The 26,853-nt window shown below is 36.1% G+C and overlaps 1 protein-coding gene across 6 annotated transcripts in view; it reads right to left on the bottom strand.

Moving 5' to 3' along the window:
- Lrrc4c (leucine rich repeat containing 4C) overlaps positions 1-26,853 on the bottom strand; it is a 1,344,378-nt gene that overhangs the window by 13,489 nt on the left and 1,304,036 nt on the right. For 5 of the 6 annotated variants that reach the window (XM_041641254.1, XM_041641256.1, XM_041641255.1 and 2 more), the window contains one exon: positions 18,925-18,976. The gene's annotated coding sequence lies outside the window, so the exon portion shown is untranslated. Of the gene's footprint in view, positions 1-3,246; positions 3,371-18,924; positions 18,977-26,853 lie in introns of all 6 variants that reach the window. The other variant, XM_041641258.1, reaches the window with a different exon arrangement.

Here is a 26,853-nt window from a genome sequence, read left to right as displayed (position 1 = left end):
CTAATAAATATTTAAAATGTTTAACATGCTTAGCCATCAAAGAAATGAAAATCAAAACTACTTTGAGACTTCATCTTGCCCGTTGAAAATGGACAGAAAATTGTTTTTAAAGTTAGAATATACTGCCATGACTATGGAAAAAAGGAAACGCTTATCCACTGTTTATAAGTGTGAAAATTGGAAAAGCTAGAGTGGAAATTAGTGTGGAGGTTCATCAAATGATAGAAATACATCTTCTACATGACATAGCTGTGCCCAAAGTTATTGCTTAGGAACATACCCAAAGAAATTTATAGCCTCTTGTTGAGATTCTTGTGCATTTGTGTTCATTGCTGCAGTAGTTACAATAACTATGAAGTGAAACAATTTAGATGGTCATCTGCTGATGAATGGGTAATAGAAATATTACATTCATAAAGTGCAACATTATTTTGCTGTTAAAATTAAAATTATGAAATTCACTCTTAATGGATGTGTCTGGAAATAGTTGGTTTTTTGTGAGAAAGGCCAGATTCAGGAAGAAGAATTGATGTATTTCTTTCATCTTTGGATGCTAGTTTTGAGTCTTTAGAAATGTATATTAAGAAACTATTAAGAGGTTACAGATAAGGTACAGTCAAGCGAGGGAAGATAGAGTGAAAGGCTATAATGGAAGAGTAATAACAGGTAGGAATGATTAAATAAGGTGATGATGGGAGAGCAAGGTAGAGTATGATAGTAGGCTCATATAAAAGGAAACCTGCTGCTGTAGAAGCTCACTAAGATATCTACGTCCTCATTTTCAAATATTTTTAAATTATTTTAAATTAAATAGACTTGTTATTTAACAGGGGTGTAATGCACTTTTAGACACCGGAGACTAGCAAATCAAAATTCTAGGACCAAGAATGGGTTACTTATTTTGGATTTTTTGCCAATGGGGTCTTTTTGATCACCAAACATTAATGCTGTTGTCATTTCTCTTGGTTCTATCCTAAAACTTGATGATAAAACTGTACTGCTGAAGATACCTTATAATTAAGTCATAAAATGTGAAGAAATCAAACTGGTACTAGTGCTGGAAGGTGTTGTGCATGCTACCAAAGAGGAAAATATATCACCGGTCTCAACCAACTGTGAACCACAGGAGTTAAAATATCAACTACCCTGAAGAAATATACCTAGGGGTGTAATAGTGGCACAAATGGTATGGGAATTACCAAACTCCATGAGAAAGAAATGATATTTAGCACTGTTGTTATGGACAAAAATTCGTGGCTAGGGCAGATTCTACTTGTATAGTTCAACTAAATGAATCCAACATTTAATGACTTATCCGTTCACCCACCTAAATTTTTTTCTCTCAATGTTCATTCACTGTCTTTACAGCAGCTCATTTCTCTTCTAGGACTATCTTGTCAGAAAAAAAATTATTTTTCATTGGGTATTACAGGAGATTCCAGTAACTTTTTCTTTTTGTTTGTTGCTTGTTTACTTGTTTGAGACCATCTCATGCAACCCAGGGTGATTTAAAATTCTCTAACCTTTAATTACTTCAATTACTTCTCTAATCTCTAAACCTTTACCATAATTACCTAGGACTTCTCATCCTTCTGTCTTTACCTCTCTAATTCTAACACTACTAGTAAGCACCAATATGCCAGGTTTATGAGATACTGGTGATAGAACCCAGGTCTTCCTGCATGCTGGGGAAACACTCTTCTGAGTAATTCTCCAGCCTAGATGCATTAACTTTTCCCTGGAATGCATCCACAGAGATCTGTACACTGAGATTAATAAAGTCTCTTGCAACACCATGCCATGTTCACCCACTTACATTTTTATGACCTAGTTCCCATTGAAAAATCATCCTCAAATCTAATTCTCTAGTTTGAATAAAGTATGAAAGTATGAACAGATCTTTACCACTATACTCATTGACATTCTTGAGGAGCTTTTCACCTTTATCATAGTGAGGCATGAACTCAGATATTTTAATAGACAGAGACAGACTTATTTTAAGAGTATTTTTTCTTATATCAAAAAGTATGCTATTTTTTACATTGTAATTTAATATCATCTAAAATCGATTATACCACATGTTTTCTCCATACATTCTAAAATTCTTTACTCTTCTTGAAAAATAATTAAATTCTAAAGAATCTATCTTTCCCAAGAACAATAATCCTGTTTTTTAGGTAAATAGATTTCTGTTTAAGCTAGGGCTAGGCAAACTTTTCTGAAAATTACTGCACACTAAATATTTTAGCTACTGAAATCTGCCACTGTACCAGTCATGAGCTGCCTGACACCCAGTGGTTATAACTGTGCTCCTGTCAAACTATTTATGGTCACAGATTTTTCATGCAATTGTCAGAGCTTTTGAAATATTATCCCTCCTACCTCAACCTAAACAGTTAAGAATTCAAAAATATTCTAGTTTGCACAGTACATAGGAAGACTGGCAGGCCAACATATAGACTGTAAACTGTTAGCAACATTGGAAGAATGGCTTCTGTTGTTAAAGAAAAGTTAATTCTGGACATGGGACAAAAGTTATCGAGTAAATACAAGGAATTTTCAGCTTAGTAGATTATAAAATATTTTCATTTCATAAGTAATCAAAATGTGGAACTGGGGCTGGATATGGAACTCTGTATTCTGTTTCAGGATTACTCTGAGAAGATAAGACACCTGAGGTTGCAGCCATCCTGTTCAAAGGGAAGCCAGTCTCAAGTTGAAGCTGATATTCCAAAAAAGAAAAAAAAAAAAAAAAAGCAAAGAACTTACTTCTTAGATGTTGTGATAAACAGCTGAATTATTTAACATATCAAATGGTTCTTCTGTGGACATGTTTTAATCCTAACAAACTCTTGATACTTGACTATGGGGAGTTTTTTATGCCCCCACCTCCAGGTTATGTGCAATTAATCTATTATTATATATTCCCCCCTCTCTTTCTCTCTCTCTGTCTACCTCTCTCTCTCCTACACTCTCTCAAACTCATTTCATTTTAGAATAATACCAAAGAAAAGAGAAAAGAAGTTAAAAAGTTCAAATTTTTGATAATACTATGAAGCTTGAATCTTCCTCAGAAAATTAATCAGTTACCCTGAATTGGTTGTAAGAAAATTACTTAAGTTTATTCCCGCCAGGACAAGATGAATATCTACTGAAAAATCATTTCTCAACCTCTCTTTGTATTTAAAAACTGCTAGACGAGAAAATGGCACAAATTAAATCACAGTATTAGCAAAGGGAGCTCACCTTTTCAAATCAAATTTGCTTTTGTCAGTATTTCCTAATATCATTCTTCTTTTTTCCCCATTTTGAAATCCAGCCTTGCAAATATGTTGAGCTTTTCCTCTACTGTGTGCAGAAATACATAGACCTGCAAAATTTCAAGGATCTTTTTATATATAAATAAGCCCCTGGATGACCCTCTATGTAAATGTAATAAAAACACTACAGCAGCATATAAATGGCTGCAATCCAGGGACTTGACCTGTCAAGTCAACAGACAACTGCTTCTTTAAACACAGTGTCTTTGCAAATGTTTCTAAAATGATCTTTAAATTTTAGAAGGTTTGTTTCATGAGAAAAAAAATCTGTCTCCACACTTGTGACTTTAAGAAGACTTAGCTTATAATTTTAGACTATCTGTATAGTGCTTAGAAATGGCATTAGAATATGATTAAATGAGTAAAAATGAAATATAAAGAGAATGCTGTTTTTTTTAAAAAAAGAAGAAAATCCATGTGATAGGAACTAACAGAGATCTGAGGAATAAAATGAGGATTATTATAAAGAAACAAAATTTCTAAATTGTCAAGGCTTTCTGGGTTTTTTGAATCTTGTTACAGCTGCAAAATGTACTATCAATCACATATAGAACATAAAATTATGCATATATGCATTATAGCAATTTGATGTAGAAAATACTTAAATGCTATAAGTCATATTCAAAAGTTGATATCGGCATGACTAATCTTACAGTTTTCAGAAGAGAATTTGAGAATTAACTATGTTCTTAAGAAAATAGAAACTACTACTGAGGCAGTATAGTTGTGGAGGAGATAAAAATGAGATTATTCATAATAGAGAGAATGAAAATTAAGAAAGCTAACAGTGAAAGTAGAGGACTCTTATAATAGAAGAGATAATTTGAATGGGTAGCTTGGTCCATTGAGGGTTGTTGCACTTGACAGAATTGCTTCAATAAATATATTTGAGAAAAAACCTTGAGACTTTCAAGAATAGAGGGAAATCATGAGAGCATTACTTTAGAAGGCTTCTGCCTTTGTGGTGAAAAGAAATTGAAGGAGAAAGACTGGATAATGAAAAAAAGTAATCTCAGTAATCCATACACTACACATTCCTTTAAAATCGTACAGGGCTGAACTTTAGTTTGATTGTCTGACTACTGAGTTATAAAGTTTCAGATCAACTCCCACTAGCAAAAATCTCCAAGAACTTAAAATACGAATTCCACAAAAGGGGAAATGTTCTAGTATGGAAATGATCATCCTGAAATCAGGGCAAATCACCTCTACCGCTCACATTTACATGGGAGTGGTGTGAACGGGGAAGTAAGCAAAATTTCAGCCTCTGTTCTTTGGCAACCTGGAAAAATATTAAAGTATATGAGGAATAATTTTTTAACTTCTCTTAGCAGATTCAGTGTTTGAAAAGTCAGACTTTTTTTTTTACATTTTTTTGATATTTATTGAGCTCTATATTTTTCTCTGCTCCCCTCCCTGTCTCTCCCCTCCCCGCTTCAGTCTTTTTCCAAGGTCCCCATGCTCCCAATTTACTCAGGAGATTTTGTCTTTTTCTATTTTCTATTTTTCTTGTAGATTAGATCTGTGTAAGTCTCTCTTAGTGGCTGCACTGTTGTATACATTCTCTGGGATTGTGGTTTGTAAGCTGGCTGAAAAGTCAGATTTAAGACTAATGAGAGCTCACCAACTCCTGCCGGACTGGGAGGGAACAAGCATAGGACCAAATTAGTCCCTCTGAATGTGGTTGACAATTGCATTGCTGGGGCAGACTGAGGGGCCACTGGCGGTGGCATCAGGATTTATCCCTACTGTATGTACTGGCTTTTTGGAATCCTATCCTTTTGGGATGTTTACCTCACTCAGTCTAGATAGAGTAGGGAGGGCCTCGGACCTTCCATAAAGCAATATATTATACTCTCTCTGAGGATAAGATGGGGGTGGGGTGGGAGGGTGTGTGGAGGGAATGGGAGGAGGGGAGGGAGTGGACTTGGATTGGTATTTTAAAAAAGCTAACAAATTTAATAAATGATACAGAAAAAAATAATGAAAATAAAAAAATAAAGTATCTTCTGTTAGAGGTTTGTTTCCTGTTATTATTTCATTTAATCTTTATTGAAATGCCCTTCTGCAAGCTACATTTTCCTAAATGGTATGATAAAACACAATAAGTAAACACTGTCATGACTACATGAATTAAAGAGTGTAGGATAACTGAAAACTGTCTCTGTCCCTCAGTCAATGCTGGTACCATATACCAAGATGTTCAATTCAAAAACCTATTTTCCCTTTAGTGAAATTTTTTCTGTATTCACATACAGCCTGGCTTTATTTTCCCAGGACTGCTCCTAAACATAACTCAGTATTTCTTTCTGTATTGGTGTCATTTTCATTTCTAATTTGTACCCCCTGAAATATTTTATTAGGTTCTCCCTTTTTTTCCTATCATATCTAATTCTTCATGAAACATGCTTACTGAAATTTAAAGATACAAATATATTTCAGTCATTCCTCGCTTGAAATTCTTTTTTGACTCCATATTCTTGGAATATAATGCAAACTGCTTTTGTTTCTAATTAGTGTTCTATGAATCTTTTGATTTATCTGAATCCTCTTTATTTCTTCAATATACATTGTGGGAGGTCCTTCTGTCTACATGTTGCTTTTGTTTGTTAATGATTAAAGAACTGCTTTGAGCCTATGGTAAGGGCAGACAGAACTTGGGGAAAGGTAGGCTATATGCTGGGAGAAAGAGGGTGGAGTCAGAGAGAAGCCATGAAGCCTCCGGAGACAGATGCTGCAAGCTTTACCCAGTAAGTCACAGCCACGTGGTAATATACAAATTAATAAAAATGGGTTAAATTAATATAAGAGTTAGCCAATAAAAAAGTTAGGGCTAATGGTTTAAGCAATGATTTAATTATACAGTTTCTGTGTGATTATTTTGGGTCTAAGCTAGCTGGGTGGCCGGGAACCAACAAACGGCCTTCTTCTAACAAATATCACTTACTATTCTTCATTTTTTAAATGGTTCAACTTGGTATGTCCTTTTACCTTTGCAATACGGTTCCCTCTGCTCACAACATATAAACTTGGATTTGTGTATTTATAGTGTCATATAGAAATTTACCTTCAATTTTGGGTACTGAGAAAGCCATTGTAGGTTACTTACTATGCCTAGTCATTCCACAACAAAAACAGAATTCAGTTTCTTCACTTTATCTTTATTAGTTATGTTCTTGTATGTACAAGTGTTTCTCTTACTGTCTGTCACACCTAGTCAAATGTTAATTTTCATTGTAGAGACATACCCCATTAACACAGTAACATTTCCCTGAAATTCTACTGATCAAATATTTATTAAGATGTGTATGCAGGAATGAATGGGTCAGCTGACCCAGGAGGGTGAGGATACTTAAGGATGTAAGCTCACTATCTGGGGAGACCACTGTGATGTTGAACTATCTGACAGATCCTTAACACACAGTAGAGTCCCATTCTTGCAGCAGGAAATTGATCCATTTCTGTGTTGCTGTTTGAATGGTTTGCAGTTACTTTCACAGAAGCCTTAATACAGTGAGTTGAGGCCGTTTCACCATCTGCTTGCTCTTTCTTGCATGCGTTGTGGGTGGAGAAATTAGAGATTTCCCTTTTTCACATTTTATTTGTTATTAGCCTTAGCAGCCCTGTTTGATGTATGACCAAACAATGCCCTCTGCTGTTTGTACCTAAAATAACATGGCCGCCTCAAAATTTCCTACTTTCAGGAAGCAGATTGTTTCCATGGTTTGCTTCACAAGACAGCTGCCTACACTGAAGAACTGGGGAGAGATGTTCACTGCACTGGCTCCAGCGATAGTTCTTTTCTTTCCTTTCAAACTTTTGCTTTTTAAAATCAGAGAACAAGAAATTATACAGCCGGTAAGTCAGGGCTTTTGTAAGTGCCCTTTAAAGGGCATGGCCCCTTAATCATCACATAATGTGCTTCATAGACCCATGAATACCATTTTTCTTAAAATATGGTTCCTGTGAGATACCACCACAATGCAGAGAAATACTAGAACAGATGAGCTGGCCAAGAGGGCAGTCACAGCTTCAGCTCTTTCTTAGCGAGAAAAAGTCAAACTCATCTCAGTCCCAAAAGACACCTAGAATCTTGACAAAACAAAATACAAAAGTAATTTGCTTTTGGTTTCTCTGTTTGCTTACTTTCTTATGATGCAAGTGGAATGCACATACCGGGCATGAGGCTTCTGGCTGTGTGTGAATCCTTTTGATCATCTCCACTTTTTGAGATTGATTATTTATGAAAAAAATGAAATATAAATGACTGAGCTGTTTCTCAAATTATATGGAAGGATTTGTGATGCCCAGAACTGTGTTTGTATTTTTATAACAACTATTTGTTTAGCAAAATGCTTAGTCAAAGTGGGAGGAGGACCTTAGAGCGTCAAGTTCCAAATTCGTCTCCGTGTTTCATTCTTTCTGGTTAGGCAGTCAGAATACTTCAGCTCTCAGAAACAAGTCTGCTTCGTATAATGCAAGCAGCATTCTTTGTGCTTATACAGTAACATCTGGGGCCTCAATACCCTGCAATTCCTATGCTTCTTTGTTTTTCTTCAGGTTCACAGGACACCAAATGATTAATGCATGTTTCTCCTTATTTCTAAAATTGCTATTTTCTTTTCATATTTCAGCATCGTAATTGTCTACAGTAGCATATTTGATAAAAGCTACTTAACGTTAGATAAGGAACTAGACAACCAGTGTACAAATACATCTACCTGAGGAGTGCTTCTTTATACCTGTCCTACACGCACCCATTAGATGCCAGTACCAATCACCAAAACTACAGTGTCTTCCAGTACTTGCAGACAATTTCTGGGGGGGGGGGTCCAAAATTATCCCTGTGATAATCAGTGGCTTAGCACAGCATGTAAGGTACTCAGTGCTACTGTGTCGTATTATTGGCCAAAACTTGTCTGCTAGGAATGCTGCACACTGCCAGTGGCACTGTCCGTTCAGTCTAAATATACCCTCCAACTTTTTATTTTCAGATCTTTTGTTTTGTCTTTTGTCTTTGGATTTCTCACTCTGATTAGTCTATTAAATTATGCCCAACCAGAACCAATTTGCAATAACTATTTCTATTCCCTCATCAGTTTTACTAATCCATCCTTCCCTTAATTGTTAGTAAAGTCAAGCTTAAACTTGTTAAATCTATTTATGAATGTCAATGTTTGTCCAGGTGGCCCTCCTATTTATTCACAAGTTTCTTAAAGAGTAGAACTTGATTCTATCTAAGCATCTAGTAAATATTTGTTAAATTGAATTATTGAGTATCACACTTTTAATCCTCTGTTGGGAGCCATGTGGATAAAGTAGTTTATAAGACTTGATTAATAAAATTGGTTAATAAAACTATTGTGAATCAAAGTGGTAAAATTTATTGACTTTACCAGTGAAAATGGTAAAGAATAGACTGAATGGTGACTTCTAACAATTCCTTTAAGAAAAATAGTAAAACATAAGTGAAGACTGTGAATAAAGGAAATGGAAAATGAATTTAAATAGGTGATTGAAAACAATGTACCCCAGCTCCCATCAAATGCCTTGCTCAAGTTGCAAAAAGAATGCCATGTTAAGCCAGGCAGTGGTGGTGCACACTTTTAATCCCAGCACTAGGAAGGCAGAGGTAGTCGGATCTCTGTGAGTTCAAGGCCAGCCTGGTGTACAAGAGCTAGATCCAGGACAGACTCCAAAGCTACAGAGAAACCCTGTCTCAAAAAAACAAAAAAAAAAAGAACACCAGGTTAAACATCCACCAAAAGACCACCAACATTTTCCTCAGTGCCCTTTGAACCTACCCACAAAACCCTCTTATCCTTGTCACCATATCCAGGACCACCTCCCTGTTAGAAGGCCCCAGTTCTAAAGGAGGTCACACTGCCCACCAGAACTCCAGGGAAGCTAGTTGCCAACAGACTGCTCCCACTTTCTTAGTGTTTGCTCAGTCTACCCACAACCTAGCCTCTCCTACCCATTACCTGTCACCTTTTCCCAGCCCCCAACTCTAGTAGAGGCACCATAATGAACTAAAGGGCAGGTCAGCCACCAGAACTGCAGGTAGTCTTCCTGTCCCAGAATTGTCCCCACTTAGTGTCTACCTCACTAACCCATTGGCCAACAAATGACTGATCCAACTTGAGATCCATGTCACAAGAGGAAGGCCACATCTGACATTGCCTTGATGACCAGGAACCAGAGGGAGCACAGGCCAGAGACCCAGGATAGAATGAAAGAAAGTAGAAAAATAGTCAATGAAATCATTCAACATGATATTCTGCTCTGCTCATAGATTTCTGCCTAGCTCAAGAATTCTCTTAGGGGCAAGCATCTAGCAACTAATGAGAAAAGATGCAGCAGAGACCCATGGCGAAACTCGGGAGAGCCAAGGTTACCCTGTAGAAGATGGGGGGAGGATTTTAGAAGCCAAAAGGGTAGAAGATACCACAAGAACATTGCCCATAGAATCAACTAATCAGGGCTCTTAGGACACACAGAGAATGAAATGAGAAACAAGGACAATGTGTTGTTCTGAATAGGTGCTCTGCATGTAACTGAATAGGTCATATATTGGTGATTTTATGGGACTCCCAACAGTGAGAATAAAGGGTATCTCCTACTATCTTGCCTGGACTTGGGATCCCTTTCATCCTACTTGGTAGGATGTTTTGTGCCTAGACATTTTGTAACTTGTTAGGCCATATTTTGTAGAGATTCCTGGGAATCCTGTTCTTTTCCTTTGCAATTTTTTTGGGGGGGACTGGAGAAGGAGTGGATCTTGGGGAGAGTGGAGCTGGGGTTAATGGAAGTCTAACAAGATCTTTGTCAGATACTATTAACTATAATAATTTAGTGGATTGGGATCTCTCTATGTATAAACTACTTGTGTTTGTTTATTAGTGTGTTTAGTGCTGTTTTGGGATGACCTATAGACTCCTGTGATAGAAAAAGATTATATCCAATTCCCCAACAAGTTTTCAGGAAAAATGTCTCTAGAAAAAGTTCTTGAGATGTAGATTGCCAGGGTGTTACACATATTTGTCTTATAACTTAAACAGCAATAGTCCTGTAAGTTTGTTATTCTATGTCATACCTTTTAGGCAAATAATCAAGATGCAGAAAGAGAAGATACAGTAGAATCTTCAAGAGGGGAGATCTACTCCAGAACTTTCCTTTACATTAGTATAGTTAATTACTCAAATGATAATTTCATTTACAAATTCATTAACATTTATTTATCTTTCAGGCTATTGGAAAGGATCATGACTGATGACAAATAAGTAAATATTAGGGTTCTTAATGGCAGTGAAGAATAATAATGCAATAAGAATCATTGAAGCAATGATATTTCATGAAGTATATAACTGAAACCCCAGTTTCTATCTATCAAAAAAAAGCCCTCAAATAGGATGTTGAAGTAAGAATAAATTTCAGAAGATGGGCACAGATTTTACCTTCCCTGGATTTGAAATGGATGAGACCTTTCAGACCTTGAAATTGAGGCTGGTGAATGAGAACAGAATGAGAGAAAACAAGTCCACATATCTCAGACTGTGCTAATCAAAGTATACAATATATGTTTCTCTCCGTGATACTCTTCTGTCACCCCACAGGCACTAAATATTCTCATATCTTCTTTTATTATGCATAATTTGATATATATGTATATATCTACATGCTCCAGTTAGTTTGTTACTCTGTGTTACACCTTTAAGACACATACATGTCTACATATGTAGATGTATTTTCATATGTGGCATATATGTTCACTCAAGAGATTGATTATCTATACATTTCTGTCGGTCTGTCTGACTGTCTGTGTGTGTGTGTGTGTGTGTGTGTGTGTGTGAGTGTGTGCATATGTTACTTTTCTGTCCCTGTCCAGGTTAGTGACAGTTTTTGAAAAATTTAACAGATTCAACTGGAACAAAAGCCCTTAGCTTGTCAGACAGAGAAGAATCTGGTTTGAGAAAGTTGGTGATGTAGTTAATGGCTTTGTTGTCTATGCTTACTTTGGATTGATGACTAGCTGGGAGGAATTGATAGTCATTAAGCCCCAACTGCTCATTAATCCTTAGGAAATGCCTTGTGTCAAGGTCATCATTGCCTCCATAGGCTAAAAACAAACAAACCAACAATAGCACCCAAAAGGCATATGGATTTTTGTAATGAGTAATGCAATTTAAATTGCCATGTGAGGCAATCTGAACAGAATAAATAGCACACAAACAGAGTCATTCAGATTGTAAAACCACCTTTCTGAGTGTTTACTTCCTTGTTCATTATTAAAGAGTACATAGTCCTCATTTCCTAGACAGTAGCCAAAACATTTATATAACCCCTAGCAAAAATCATTAAAGATGTTTAAGATTAATTTTTGTAGTAGTTATGAGAAAGAGAATATGAAATTTCCTGTTTGCTCTGTAAATATATGTCTAAGTATTCTTACCAAACAACACCTAGAGGGAATTCCTGTGATTCTCTAAGTCTCCCTCATGGATCATTTGAAACAGAATACTACAACAGGCATAACATGAAAGATTGAGTAATAAACCAATGCCATGCCCTACACTGAATGAAGAAGTGTGTCCTTAGTGGAAACTATTAGTTCAAAGACAGCCAGCATTGTTTGTGAAGTCCAGAAGGCCATGCAGACTTGTGATATGCTTGTATATCTTGATTTGAATGAGAAAAAGTCTAGCATTCTAAGGAAGAGAAAAACAGAATTTGCCCTTTTGCAACAGTTGTGGACTGCATCCTAGGAGTCAGGCATTGTGCTCACATATTGCCTCTTAGGTCTACACATCTCCTGTTTAGGATTTTATAGCATAATATAATTGATAAGTGACTGTCCAAGGAATTAAACAAAACTCTAGAAACGTTTGAGCAGTATTATAGCTGCATTACTACTAAGAAAAGAAAAGAATTTGCAGAGAAGTATAAGCTTGAAAATAAATACCAGTTGGGTGGAGACTGTATGAAAATAAATATGAACACTGAGCAGAATGCCATGACCATGGGAACTGACATCTATTAGTAATATGTAGTGATGTGTAGTGGGATGCAAAATAAGGGGAGTGAAGTAATATCAAGCAGCGAGAAAGCACACAGAGCATAGCATTTTCTATATAGAAGGGATGGAAACAACTGGTTTATCTTTGTGCCATAGGAGGATAAAACCTAAGGAGAATATATTTAGGACAAAGCAAGGAAGCATAAGTATGTGTTGGAAATAGAAAGCTAACAGAATGTCCTCCATCAAAGCCTCTGAAACAATGGCAACTCATTTTTCTATTTCTCAAACACTCATAATTCTTTGTTATTAGATGCTCTGACTTCTGTGTACTTCACTGTCTAAAACACAGGAGGAGCAAGTCTTGGCTATCTAGTACAGACTCTTAGTGAATCTGTAAGTCACAAGTCTTCCAGTTCAGCATGACTTAGGACTTTAATAAATTCAGTCAAATGATCCAAAGAAACATGATAAGGAAACCCTTTAAATGAGTCTGTGTTTATGAGATCTAAGCAAGGGGAGGAAACAGAATAGACTCTTTCTGTGATTTCCAGGCAACGCATTTAATCAGAATGCAGATAGCAGGGATGGCCTCCTAATTGGAACTGGAAACTGGTTTCAACTAACTGCAACCCTGTTAACAGTACATAATGAGGAAACCTTAGTGATGACAAGTCAGATAATGGAAATGACTGTTATCAGTGATCTCTTTGTCTCACCTTAATGACCACAAAAGAGGGAATCATTCGATAAATTCAGGCATCTGAAAACTGGATTCCTGTCTATTGTTTTTAAGGTAGTCTTACTTTCACTCTGTGTTACGTTAACCTTAGAATGTGCATATTGGAGCTGAATTCTCCCTCTGCATAACCTTGTATTTGCTCTCAAGTTACCATGGAACCTTGCAAGCTAAGGACTTAGTTCTAATATTAATGAGTTTCCGTGAACACAGTACCTTGTAAAGTTAAAACACCCTGTATTTTTCTGTATTTATTGTTCCTAATGAATATTTTGCAGTAAATATGCCATGGGAAACAATTAGACGTGTGCATGAAAAGAACTAAGCAACCAAGTACCCCTTGGTACCTGGAAGGAATAAGGCCAGAGTATGCTGCTCCTTAAATCATCAGCAGTTAACCTACTTTTCTTACTTTAGATAAAAATTCCCACTTGGTTTCTTCTCCCACCATCTGTCTTTGTTCTCTGAAGGATTCATTTTCGGAAGAATGATTCAGTTTTAAAAAGAGCCAGAGGGTGTGGAGGACCATCCTAAAATGCTCTCTTCTAGATATGACATGGCAACAGCAGTTGTGAATGCACAATAGCAGGGACCATCTGCACAGAACTTGCAAAGTACACACATAAATACAATTATACACACATACATGCGCACTCATATACATAAGCGAGAGAAAATGAGAAGGGCTTAGAAGTAGGACTGTTTGATTGGGAGGAATAAGTGGGTCAAAAACGGTGGGAGGGGAAATAAGATAATGGACTAGGGGAATATGTTCACAATACATTGCACACATATAAGCAACAGAAAAAAAACAGAAATAATTTTGAAAGGTACAAGGCAGAGTTGAATATAGATATTCAAGGTGTTGGGTAAAAATAAAATAATTCAAACTTTCTCTACCATTCGGTAAAAAATACATGATTTATTTCTATGACAAATGCAAGTAAAAAGATGAAGGTTAATGAAAAGTAAGCAAAAATTCTCCACAAAAAGAAAGTAAAGGTGGTGTGGCTGTCCATCCTGAATTCCATTCCATATCCATACTTTAAAAGATGCAACTACCATATTAATAGAGCTAAAACAGACATGCAGACATATGCAAAATCCTAATGTCAGTGTGTGCAAAGTAGCTATCTGCAGGTAAAATCTGGCCAACCATTTATGATAGACTATAAAGTTCTACGAAAATATTTGCACTATCACTTCTGCATTTTTCATGTGTTTCTTTCATGGTTTTTGAATTTTTGATAGTTTTAGAATTCTATACATGTGTTTACATCCCTTCTACACTCTTTGTCTCCCTTCCAATTCATCCCACTTCCTCCATCAACCCCTATGCCTTCTTCTATGATCATTATTGTCATACAAACACACACACACACACACACACACACACACACAACACACCCTTTCCCAGTCCAATTAGTATCATCGATATGCTTAAATATTTAGGGCTGACCACTTAGAACTGGGTAACCTATTAAAGGGTTTGTCCCTGGAACCAACAACCGTTTCCTTTTCCCTTAACAGCCAATGACCATGTCTTTCCATCTGCAATGGGCCTTTCTGAAGTTTTTTCCAACTATGTTGGCATGTCAACTGGTGTGGTTAGAGTAAAACATTAATTTTAAAAGGTGCTCAAAATTAAACAGCCTAAACTATCTTCTAACAGATCAACTAGAATGGAGACAAGCAAGTGACTGCATTTAACTCATGGAAAACAATTTAGAAATATCTACTTATAATTAATTTTCATCTGAGAATTAAGAGGAAAGTTAAACCTTGCTCATATGGCTGGCAGTGGAATCATGGGTCTCATTCCACACACGAGGAATCCTGATTACGGGAGTTCTGTGATAGAGGGGCTACCAGGGCACTATTACTGGTTTGCAAGTTTGCAGTTCATTGAGTGGCACTGCTGGGTGTGGGCTGACTGTATGGCTTTTGGCTTCCTACTATCTACCTTTAACTAACCTATCATCCAGAAAATGGAGACAATGGGTTAAGACAATTTTCCAAATATAATTCAGAAGGACTGTCTTAATGAGGCAAGTATAGGCACACGGCATTAAAAGGAGTGCCAACCGTTAACAGTGTTTGTCCTGGTTAATTATATACTTGTGTTTTCCCAAGGACGAACGTCTTGGGGATGGTCTGCAAATAACAACTCTTACCAAGAGGCATGTCAAGCTTGGTCCTAGCCATATTTCCTCATTTATTTTTTTTTTTTTTCGTCACAGCAGTTTTACCTAATTCTTCAGTTATCCAGGATCATGTATGAATGCTACTTAAAATGTTTGGCTCTTAAAAAGAAAAGAAAATGAAGAATAAAAATGTATTTCCTTTTCACTATTCTTATCCAACCAGAGACACTTATGCAAATTTTATGCAAAAGCAACACCCTGCTCATCCTGTGGCTCCCTTTGCACGTTTCTTGGATCCTGAAGAAGAATTGGACACATGTCTGGAAGAGATGAACAGACCTGCTGTTTCATTTCTTTGCCAACTGTCCCACAAAGTTTCTTGCCTTGCCTTCACTGGAAAGATGAGTTTTAAGTCCCATGAGCTGGGGAGGAGAAGATGGAAATTGGGAATAATGAATTTGAGACTCTTACTTTTGAAAAGGATCCTGTGGAATAACATTAAATCAGCTTTATCACTCAGGATATGGGGATCTTATTCTTACCAACTCTGGGACTTCCATTTTATACCCTCCTCAATAGTTGTGTTTTTTTTTTTTTCCAGACATTGCTTTTATGTTAATTTAAGATAGTTTAAGAATTGTGAAGTTATTTTCATCTATAGATATTAGCTTGAATTTGGAAATTGATTTTTTTGTTTTACTTTGAATACCTAGTAAAAAGGACAAATATCAGGAAAATGGAGAGAATAAGAATGACAAAAGTTAAAGGCCATGTGCACACTGTGATAGAAGTTAAGTAGCTTATACAGTTGCCAATTCCTGAAAACAGTTTTGACAAACAAGACTTGTGATCCTTCCACGTAGATGAGGAATCATATACTCCAAGTCTATCAATGATCCCAACTGGTACAGTGCTATGTCTGTCTACATTTTCCCCTTGAACTGCTGTAATGTGCATGTGCTGGTTATAGACTAAGCTTACAAAATGCCACAGAAACCTTGCATAAAGTACTACTTCTTTGGCAGCTTGTTTATTATGCCACAGAGAAACACTGTTATAATTTACTGTTGCATTCATTGTTCATCTTTTCTCTTTCTCCCCCTCCCACAACTCCCTCAGCTGATACTTAGGGCCTACTATTTAACTTGATTGCCAAATCCTTACGCCTTGTTTTTATATGTTTTGTTTTGATTTCAAGGAGTTTTCCAGACTGACCTTGAACTCTATCTATCAATCAGATAGGCCTTAAACTTGATACCATCCTGTCTTAGACTCCTGCATAGTTGGGATGAACAGGTCATTGTCAGAAGTCATAGATGCATTATCATCTTTAAACTTAATAAAATCCAATTGCTTAGATGTGTTTACATTCATGTCATTATTGTGAAACAAAATGGCTTATTTCCATATTTGTCAAAAGGGTTATAATCATGCTGGGTGGGGCTGAAATTTGAGTCACCAACTTAACTGCCTTTTAGTGAAACATCACATAAAACAACTTAGACAAAAACATCAACAAAGTTGCTGGTACATGATTGGCTTTGTTTGTTAGTTTATTTTGTTTTGTTTTTCCTTTTCTTTCCCAGATCAACTACTCTATTCTCCTGGAAAAATAAGAACAAAATGTGGATCTGTTGTTCCATTCGAAAGTGGAGGGTTAGAAGAAATTTCATTTCACTTGCATCATAAATCTTGGAATAGTCACAGCTGGAGAAGAAAGTGGATCTTGATCTGTGCACCAAAAACTTCCAACAAGCAGTCAAAGGTTCCTTCCTGCCAGCATGTGTTACATTGGTAAACTGCAGTCTCAATTCTTTTTACTTTTGAAGAAAAACATTTCCAGCTAATAACACAATTACACTTAAGTATCAGGGTCCATTTTAGTATTATTGCATTTGTTAAATCTAACTGAGTCCAAATTACTTCCTCAATACTAATAAGAGACAGAGGAGGACAGAGAAAGGGAAAAATGAAGGATTGGAAGGGGATGGAGGTGGGGTAGGAGGAGAGGGATAAGTAGTCTTGAGGCAAATGAAATTTTAAAATGGTTTAATAAAGCAAAGAAGACGTGTATACACAATGCCAGGGAGGAAAACAGAGATATCAATGTTCCATATAGCCTCAAGCCCAATAAATGTCAGTTAAACATGCTGCCCACAGTTTCTATGGAAACCCCTTAAATTAAGAGTGGAGTACAGACATTTTTGGACTGCATTCCACAAGCTGTTTATTTAATTATAAAGAAACATGAGACTGTTAGGGACAATACTATTATCATACTGATGGCATTTAGGGTTCAACAAATAGGTTTGTAAAATGAAATGCCGACTTTAAAAAAGTTGTTAACTTTGTATTAATGCTATGTGAATAAAAGGCATCTCATATTTACAGGACTTCACACATTATTTCCCTCAGGCGAACCCCAAATTAGCCAAATGACATTCATTGAAAAGAGAGTTCTTCAGAGGCTTCATGCCAATTATACCCCCCTACGCCCAGTGAACAAAACCAAGGTCACAGCATATTTTCAATTAAACCCAAGATAGCACCAAAGTGCAGCACAGCTGGAAAAGCCGGCCCATTATTACCCCATAGATCATTTGTGAGCAATGAATAGGTCTCCAGTGCTTTTCTGTTTTATAGGCATGTGAATATAAAAATAAAGAAAATAGCTTCAGATCAGCTTTTGCCTTCCAAAATAAATAAACATTTTTAGGGCTTTATGCCTGGTGGCCTGAGGAAAAAATGATTGGAAGTTATCAAGTTCTCTCTGTCTGGTCTTTAATCTGGCCACAGAGAACCATCTGATTGATGGATTTATTCATTTCTTCCTTCTTTCACTAAGCAAACATTTCATTTTCAACCAAAATTGTGTGAGTCCCTTGCTAAGGGACAGGGAAGACAGGATTGTTTGCTATCCCCTTTTTAAATTAGGTGTCTTTCTCAGAGTAATGCACTAATTGGCCACTACATACTTATAGAGAACTAACATGATGCAACCGTACTGGATTAAGTGCCCGCCTTCAAGGAGATAACAATTTAGTGAGACAACAGGATGCATAATCATAAGGAAAGAGGCAGTGTCCTTCCTGCTGCTTCCCAGCCCTAATACCTCTAAGTAGGATTATCGGCTGTGAGTGCTACACTGAGTCAGAATGTAAAGGATCGTGTGTGTGTGTGTGTGTGTGTGTGTGTGTGTGTGTGTGTGAGAGAGAGAGAGAGAGAGAGAGAGAGAGAGAGAAAGAGAGAGATGGTTTTTCAGAAGAGGAGGTTAGATGGAGGACTTCAGGACTCTTCTTTAGGGGAGCCACATAAACAATTGTGGACGTGGACCCAAGGCTTATACAAATTATTTATTCTGTACAATGTATTGAAGGAAGAGGACATCACAGGAAAACTGAATCTCAAGGCCAGTAATCTCTGGAGTTGAATCACGGAGCATGATGCCTATTTCAAATTGTCAAAGGGAAACCCACACAGATTCAGCAAATAAAACTTACTGGATAGGTCTTTTCTGCTATATCGTGGCATTTTTTTAAATCAGTTATCATTTTTAATAGCTGGACTTCTTACAAATTGCTCCAGCGAAGAATGTTTGTCATTGTTGTTATCAGATTCGATAGCATATAAAAAGCCACTTCATGTTAGCTGTTGTTGTAGTGTTCAGCATATTGTGGGAACCATTTAGTATGAATCATCACCCACCTTGTTCTCCATTGGCGTCTCTACACAGTAAATAGGCAACGTATTTGCCAACCTAAGAAACAAAAACAAAACAAATAAATAAATCGTATGCATTAGAACAATTCAGCACATTTCCTGATCTGCCATGACCAAAAACACAGATACCACTGGTGACAATATTTATTGAATCACCACTGAATTTTAACACAACACTGGGCAGAAAGCCAAAGAAGCTATTTTAACCACTGGTCATTTGGAATAATGTACTTTTTTAATGACAATAAAAACATGCATTTGGAATCAGATCTGCAGTCCACACTTCGTTTTCGCTTATTAGATTTGTGAACTTAGGCAAGTCACATTTTCTTTCTGATCCGGTTTCCTAGTCATAACCACTTCAAAGATCAATGCTTCAAAATAGATGAGCAGTTAACTGTTAATAGAATTCAATTATTAATGCCAAATAACAAGTTAAGAATTTTACATAAGTATCTGCTGCAAATTTCATTTGAGTGCTTCTTTCTCCTGTGTATCCAAAACATAAGAAAAATAAATGTATTTTTCTTTAAAGAACTATTATACATATAGGATGGAAGTTAGAATCTAAGATCGGGAGTTACACAGTATGTCTAACAATGAGGCAGTACATGACGGAATTTGGGTTTCTTGAGTATCATTGAAATAAAATAAATATTCTTTAATCCCAACAATTACAGTAATCTAGCTTAAGTTTGGAAATATATTTGGTACAGACAGACTGTACTAAAATGAAACACAGACAACTGTAGGTGTGAAAACCACACAATTAGAAATAAAGATCAAACACTAAAGTGGATATTGACATCACCAAAAATTATATTGATAGTAGGATGGGATTGAACATTGCGGGGGTGGGGGGTGGAGGCTGGTATTTAAATCTTCAAGCAATGAAGAGAAAATGACAGAGAGAACTTTAACTAACTCAGAGAAGGAGATGTTAGCAGGCCAAAAAAAACCTGATAACTCATGAAATGAGTTTCAGAGCTAGGCATTTTATTGTGTGTGATGGAAAAGGTGATAAAGTTAAAAACATTTTACAAAGTAATACGCTAATCCTGATCAACATTATCATTAAGCAAATAAAAATGAGTTTAAATAAAATAGATATTAATGTTAAATGTGAATTTTGTGTTATTAATCTTAAATACATGTAAACTCAAGTTTATAAAAATTTCTAGCAAATCTTGATTTTTGTATGAAATATTGACTAGTCTTCCACAGGACATATGAAGGATTGGTTACCAGTTCATGATCACAGTACTAACAATACCTTGATAAAAGCAGAAGAAATAGCAAAAGTTGTGTGAAGGAAATCCAAAATTATGAAAGGGGAGAGGCTGTATTTATTACTGAATCAAATAACCAATTCTCCATTTTCATATTCATCAAAATTCAGTAGCATTTGACCTAGTGACTAGCACTGAGTACCTTTTTAAAAACACCACACACTTGACTCCTAGAAAGCTATTCTTGTTATGTTCCTTCACCTACAGTGGTTTCTCTGCTCTGTGCCTGCTACAAATGTCTTACCTCATAGACTACTGAACCCTAGAATGTCTCAGTGTCTCAGTACTAGACTCATTCTTGATTTATTTTCACAAACTAGGCAACATACTATGGCTTTAGATTCCATCTACAAACTACTTAAAATTTAAATTTTAACTGCCTTTCAGATCAGTATATATAAACACTTTTGTAAGCCCATCACTTAAAAGTATCACAATTAATGTTTTCATTGTAAAACTGTGATTTTTTAATGCAATTTTCTCCTTGAAAATATTTTAATGGTAGAAATGTAACCTATTCATTATGTAAATACAATAAGTACAAAGCAATGTTAGGATCATTTATTTTCTTAGTAATGTAGGCCATAGTTGTATTTATAACATCTTTTCTGGGTGTCATATTTTTTACCTTTAGCCCACATCACCTTTATATTTAATCTGCTGTATGTTTAGCTTCCATATGATGTTAATCCTATTTATAAAGATTCTAGTCCCTTCTAGGTAGCTCCACAGCTAACTGTAGGTCCCTTTCTTTTTCCTGGATAATTGGGCTTTTCTATAGCTTGGTAAAATATCTGTATTCTTTGTTCCTTTTTTTTACTCTCCTCAGTCTTTTCTCCAAACAGAAACATAATCCTAAAAAAAAATTCACATTATTTTGTCTTTTCCTCTGTAAAATCAATGCTCTTCTAGTGGTCAATAAGTCTACATGTATTCTGCATTACCTCTTCTTCTCTGATCCCAATCTTTTACCTCAATTGCTGTTATGTCCTGGCCAAATGTCTTCTTACATTTCCTTCAACATGGTAAGCATACTTTCTTCACCTGAATTTCCTTCATAAGACTATGTCACCATGCAAGAACTCCATGGAACTGATGCCACTACTTAAGATAACATTTTGTTTAAATTTAAGACTGTAAAGTTCACATATTTAGAGTACTCTTCCCTGCCCATGCACACTTACATTTAGCTATTATTGTGTCCATGGACCTCTTATTTGGCATTACACGACACTTAACATGAATTGTTTCAAAGAGAAAAGAGGCCATTGTTGCCACAAATCATCCCAATTTTGTACAAGAATTATGAACATATGCTTTTGTGTTTCTCTAAAAGAAGTAGTATTATCTCTATTGTAGAATAAAAACTGAAAATTATATTTACAGAGCCACTGATTACCAGATCTTGAATCTCTCTTCCACATCCAGCTACACACTCATTCATGACAGGCAATGCATTTCATCCCATATGTTGAACAAACCACTGACTGCCAAGTAAGTATGAGTGCAATAAATGTTGCTGAAGCAGAAAATGAATAAGATCACGTATTTAATAATAAAAAGCATATACAGGGAAAAAGTAATAGCTGAAAATGCACCAAGATTTTGAACTGAAGAATTAGTTACTACAAATTTAAAAATTACTTTTAAATGTACTTTATTTTTAATTGATTAATTTAATTATTAGATTTAATCAATTAATTAAATAGTTAATTAACTTAAATGTATTTTAAAAATTACACATTTATAGGTCAAATATTTTTATTATTGTTTTTGAGACTATAATTACATCTTTGATCCCATTCTCTTTCTTGCCTCCAAATCTTACCACATATAACCTCCTTGCTCTTTATTAAATTCATGGCCTTCTTTTTTCACTAATAATGACTCAACCATAAATTCAAATGATAAACCATCATATTAGCAATATTTAGTTCAGATTTGTGGAAAACGCTTTCATATCCTTGCTACTTCTGCTGTAAAGCAACCAAAGTATGTTGATGGTCATGGAAAATTTTCTATTTTCTAGACACAAACAATTAAACAATTCAATGATAAAGAGCTCTTATTGCTTAGTTGCCTCGTAGTTTGGTCAAGTGCAAAGCTGAGAAAGAATCCATTTGCCTCCTAGTAGCATTACCGCCCACTGGTGCCACATATCTTTGTTTCATGAAACAAGGCAGCCATTCAATTTCTCTAATATCACAGCTCAAATGTAATGTCTCACTTTTTTGACTTTGTCCTTTTACACATGACTTGTTCAGACCAAGACTTTTAAACACTTGCTTATTATTTATTTCCACCTTATTCTTTCCATTTTGCCTCTGATCACTTTGATAAGATAGACTATCCCCTATTAATAAGGCCATCCATTGACACTGCACAGTTCTATCCTTTTGCATTTCCTTGAATAAAGGTATGTTCCATTGAAGTTAAGAGGTATGTATAGATGAATCAATAAACAGATACTACACATCCGTTTCTATAGCAGCAGATAAAGCTGAGCTGGACCAAGGTGCATGAGCATAGGAGATGGTACAAACAGCATGTTCTTGATTTTTAAATAATAACATCAGGACAACCTCTGCTCTAACTAATCATAATCTCTACTCTGAAAGGACACATGATGGCTGTGCATTTATCTTCATGACTGTAGTGATGAAGGATGGAGCAGGACTAGCAGAGTCATGACTGACTTCTCTGACTTCTCACATGAGTGAAGATAAATGGCATGAAGTATGCTACTGTGAATCATAAACTGTAATTTCACATTTATGTCCACTAGCACAAACACTCTGTGGGCCTTTTTCCTGACCTGACAGTGGTTCCTTTTCAAAACACTGAACAATAACAACAGAGGACCTAGGGGAAAGTCAGACGGGATGAAAAATGCTAAAACCTCTTCTATTGACACAGGCTGCCCTGTGAGAGAAGACCTCAGAAGTCATCTCTCAGGGAACTCTCAACTGGTTGTGAGCCTCAGAATCAGATTTCCACATGTCTCTGGCTGCTATCATTAGGCTAATGTCATAAAAGAATCACAAAGAGTTCCCCAGGGTGTTTCCCTGGAAGCCTCTCTAGCCTGTGGAAATCCAAGAGAATTTTAGTTCTAACAATTCAGGAGACTTCCAGATTTTCACCCAGAGCCCTCTTGCTTAGTGCTATTCTGTGATGATACTTATTCATCTCAAGGATAACAAAATCTTAATTTCTGAGTCAAACTAGGACAATGTCATAACATTTCTAAAACCTCTGATAAGATGAATAGACTAAAGAAAGTTGTAGAATACCATCATGAGGGAGGGTAATCACTTATAGCTCTATGAGGTGGTTGTCCAATGCCAGAGTGGCGATTCATAGAGATGATGGTACTGAGAGTACTAAAGACTGGATGAAATAAGCACATTCAAACTTAAACCTATTACAACTGAATCCTGTTAGCCATGATTAAGTCCTCTTGATGGAATAGACTAGAAAATGGCTATGTCTAACCTACTAGAAATCTAATTATTCTCTATGCCAAATAGAGTAAGAGTTGCAGTTTTTGAATACAACCAGATTTTCCCCAGTTTCATTAGTCCTTCTCCCCTTATACTGATAAATTCAGACTGCCACCTCCTTAGTCAGGACAAATACTGACTCTTTTGTCCAAAGTCCCTCTCATATTCAGTCCCATGTCATTATTAATTCAGATTTAATTCCAATATTTTATTCTAAAAGTTTATATTCTATACAACAAGCTTCTTTCCTAAATGTGTTCAATCTAATTTCAAGACATCTCCATATGTTAAAGGATATTTGTTCCTTCTCCCGAGTCTAGTTCTTCATTATTACTGCTGCTGCTGTTATTGTTATACTTACTATTCTAAACATTCAATAGCTGAGCATCTGATTTGCTCTTTAAGTTTCTAGTTCTAGAACATTACCACACTAGGGCCAGCTATTGACTATTTTCCTAATTTTAATGTTCACGTAAGTGAATGATTGTTACATACCAGAGACCATTTGAGGCACTAGGGATTTTACAGTGAATAAAACTAAACTTTTAAGGAGGTTAGATAGATAAAAACAAAAACAAAATATCACTAAGAGACAAATACTAAGATGGAAATAAAAGACTAAAGAGTTAATAACTGTTGTAAGGAGAGGGCCTGCTGGTTCATCCCGGCCACCTGGCTAGCTTAGCCCTGAAATAACCACACAGAAACTGTATTCATTGAAACACTGCTTGGTCCATTAGCTCTAGTTTCTTATTGGCTAATTCTTACATCTTAACTTAACCTATTTCTATTAATCTGTATATCACCACGAGGTAATGGCCTACCAGCAAAGTTTCAACACATCTATTTCCTGCAGCGGTTCCATGGCTTCTCTCTCTTTTTTTTTTTTTGGCTTCTCTCTCTTATTCTGCCTCTCTTCCTCCCATAATTCAGTTCTGTCTTCCCCACCTATCAACTAGGCCAAGGCAGTTTCTTTATTCATTAACCAATGAAAGCAACACACAAACAAAAGGCCCTCCTACACCAAATAACCAAAATAAAAATTTCAATTGATTTATTTGGAAATATTCTTCAGAAAAGGGTCATATAACTGCAAGAATGGCAAGGAAAATTTCAGACATCAAATCATCTGAGAAGAAAATATTCCAATATGAAAGAATAGTTAAATTGCAGGCTCAATTTTTCTAGAAGCGTGTTGTACGTAATCGTCATACTTATTATATACATATATGTGTGTGTGTATGCATGTATATATATATATATTATATATATATATAGAGAGAGAGAGAGAGTGAGAAATAGAGAGAGAGACATAGAAATAGAGTGCTGTAGAGAATTATTTTAAGATGATTTACATTTTTTTGCTGTGGAATATGTGTATAATTATGCAAAGATATATTGCATTCTCTTTTGCTACACTTGTTTAAGTCCGTGGTTCTGTGTTACTTTGCCTGTCTAAAACAGCTATCGATCTAGTAAAGAGCAGAATGGCCACAAACAAGGTAGGAGAAAGGATAGGCAGGGCTGGCAGAAGAGAGAATAAATGGGAGGAAATATCCGAGAAAAGAGGATAAAGGAGCAAGAAAAGGAGAAGGACAGGAGAATGTCAGAGACCAGCCATACAGCCATACAACCAGCAATGGGGAAAGAAAAAAAAAAAAAAGGTGTACGGAAACAAAAAAATGGGAAAAGCCTAGAGATAAAAAATAGATGAGGTAATTTAAGTTAAGAAAAGGCTTGAATAAGCCAAGCTAAGACTAGGCTTTCATAAATAAGAATAAATCACTGTGTGTATGATTTATTTGGGAACTGGGTGGCAGGCCCCCAAAAGAACCAAAAAACAAATAGTAAGAAAGCAGCAGTGTAGAGAGATATTAAATTACATAACTTTAGTATATATGCTAGATATTAAGAAGATATATAAACCTCGATGTTTCCACTGTTCCTCAGCTTATAAGTACTAAGCTACAAGCGTACATCCTCTTTTAGATGGTCTTTTCTTTCACTACATCTCATATAACACCATTTGCAATCTATCGAGGAGCTCCTTGTCCAATCCAAAATGGCCTTATACCCACAGTTATGAAGAATAAAATAGATTAATTGTTTCAAACAAGGTTAAAACTACAAGTTCCACAGTCCAGTCATGGACACACACGAGGTTAGTATTTGACTCACAATAGACTCCCAGGTCTTATAGATTACAGAAGAAATTTCCTTTGTATTTTATATGCAGTGGAAAGCCTTTAGAGCACTGTACACTAGAAAATGATAGACTTTGGTTTAGGCCTTTGAATGCTCAGTAAGAACTGATTAAATGATCCATGTAAAAAACAGTGCGATCTTTGATAGTAATGATAGGACTAGAAAGAGAGAGAAAATTGGGCTTTCTTTGGGCAGCAGAGTTGACAAGATTGGCTTAGGGATAACGTGTGGGGTTGTGGTGAGAAAAACCAAAAAATTGCCATGTGCCACTTACCAATATAGCTGTTTGAATAGCGTCTGCTCCCCAGCCACCACTGCCTTGTCCCAGATGCCTACAGAAGTATCCATACCAAGGGACTGCCTCTACCTCCCTAGGCATTATTAGACCTTTGAAAATATCCTATTTTGGCCTCAATCCCATCCTAATCTCTACAGTTACTTGTGCCATGTCCAATTTTTCCCCAAAAGTTTGTCTTATCCAATGGCAATTTTATACATATATATGTATATATGTATATGTATATAATATATATATATATTTTTTTTCCATTGAAGGTCTCAGAAGCATTTGAGTCTGAGGCCAGGTGAAGACTTTTGAAATGTCAAATATTTTTACACTTCATTCCACTACAAGGCAACTGAAATCTCTCTGGGAACAGGGCTAACCAAGTTGAAGAGCCTACTTTTCAACAACTGCTGTCCCAGAGGTATGTGTGCGTCCTTTACTAAACCTCTGAAGAACTATCTTCTAGACTGTTTCTACTTCAAGGATCTCTTCTGGGTAAGTAAAGATATTTAGCTAATCAAAATAACACAATTTCTCATAGTTATACCTTTGAAAAATGATTTCAAGTCAAGTATAATTTTCCCCCATGGTTAGTTTTAAATTCTGATAGAAAAATGATCCCTAAAGTGTTCTG

Source organism: Microtus oregoni, unplaced genomic scaffold (genome assembly GCF_018167655.1).
Source record: "Microtus oregoni isolate MIOR12 unplaced genomic scaffold, Mior012 000068F_ref0000429, whole genome shotgun sequence".
NCBI classification, from domain to species: Eukaryota; Metazoa; Chordata; class Mammalia; order Rodentia; family Cricetidae; genus Microtus; species Microtus oregoni.
Note: the sequence above shows the minus strand (reverse complement) of the source record. Positions and strands in the feature narration are given on the sequence as shown.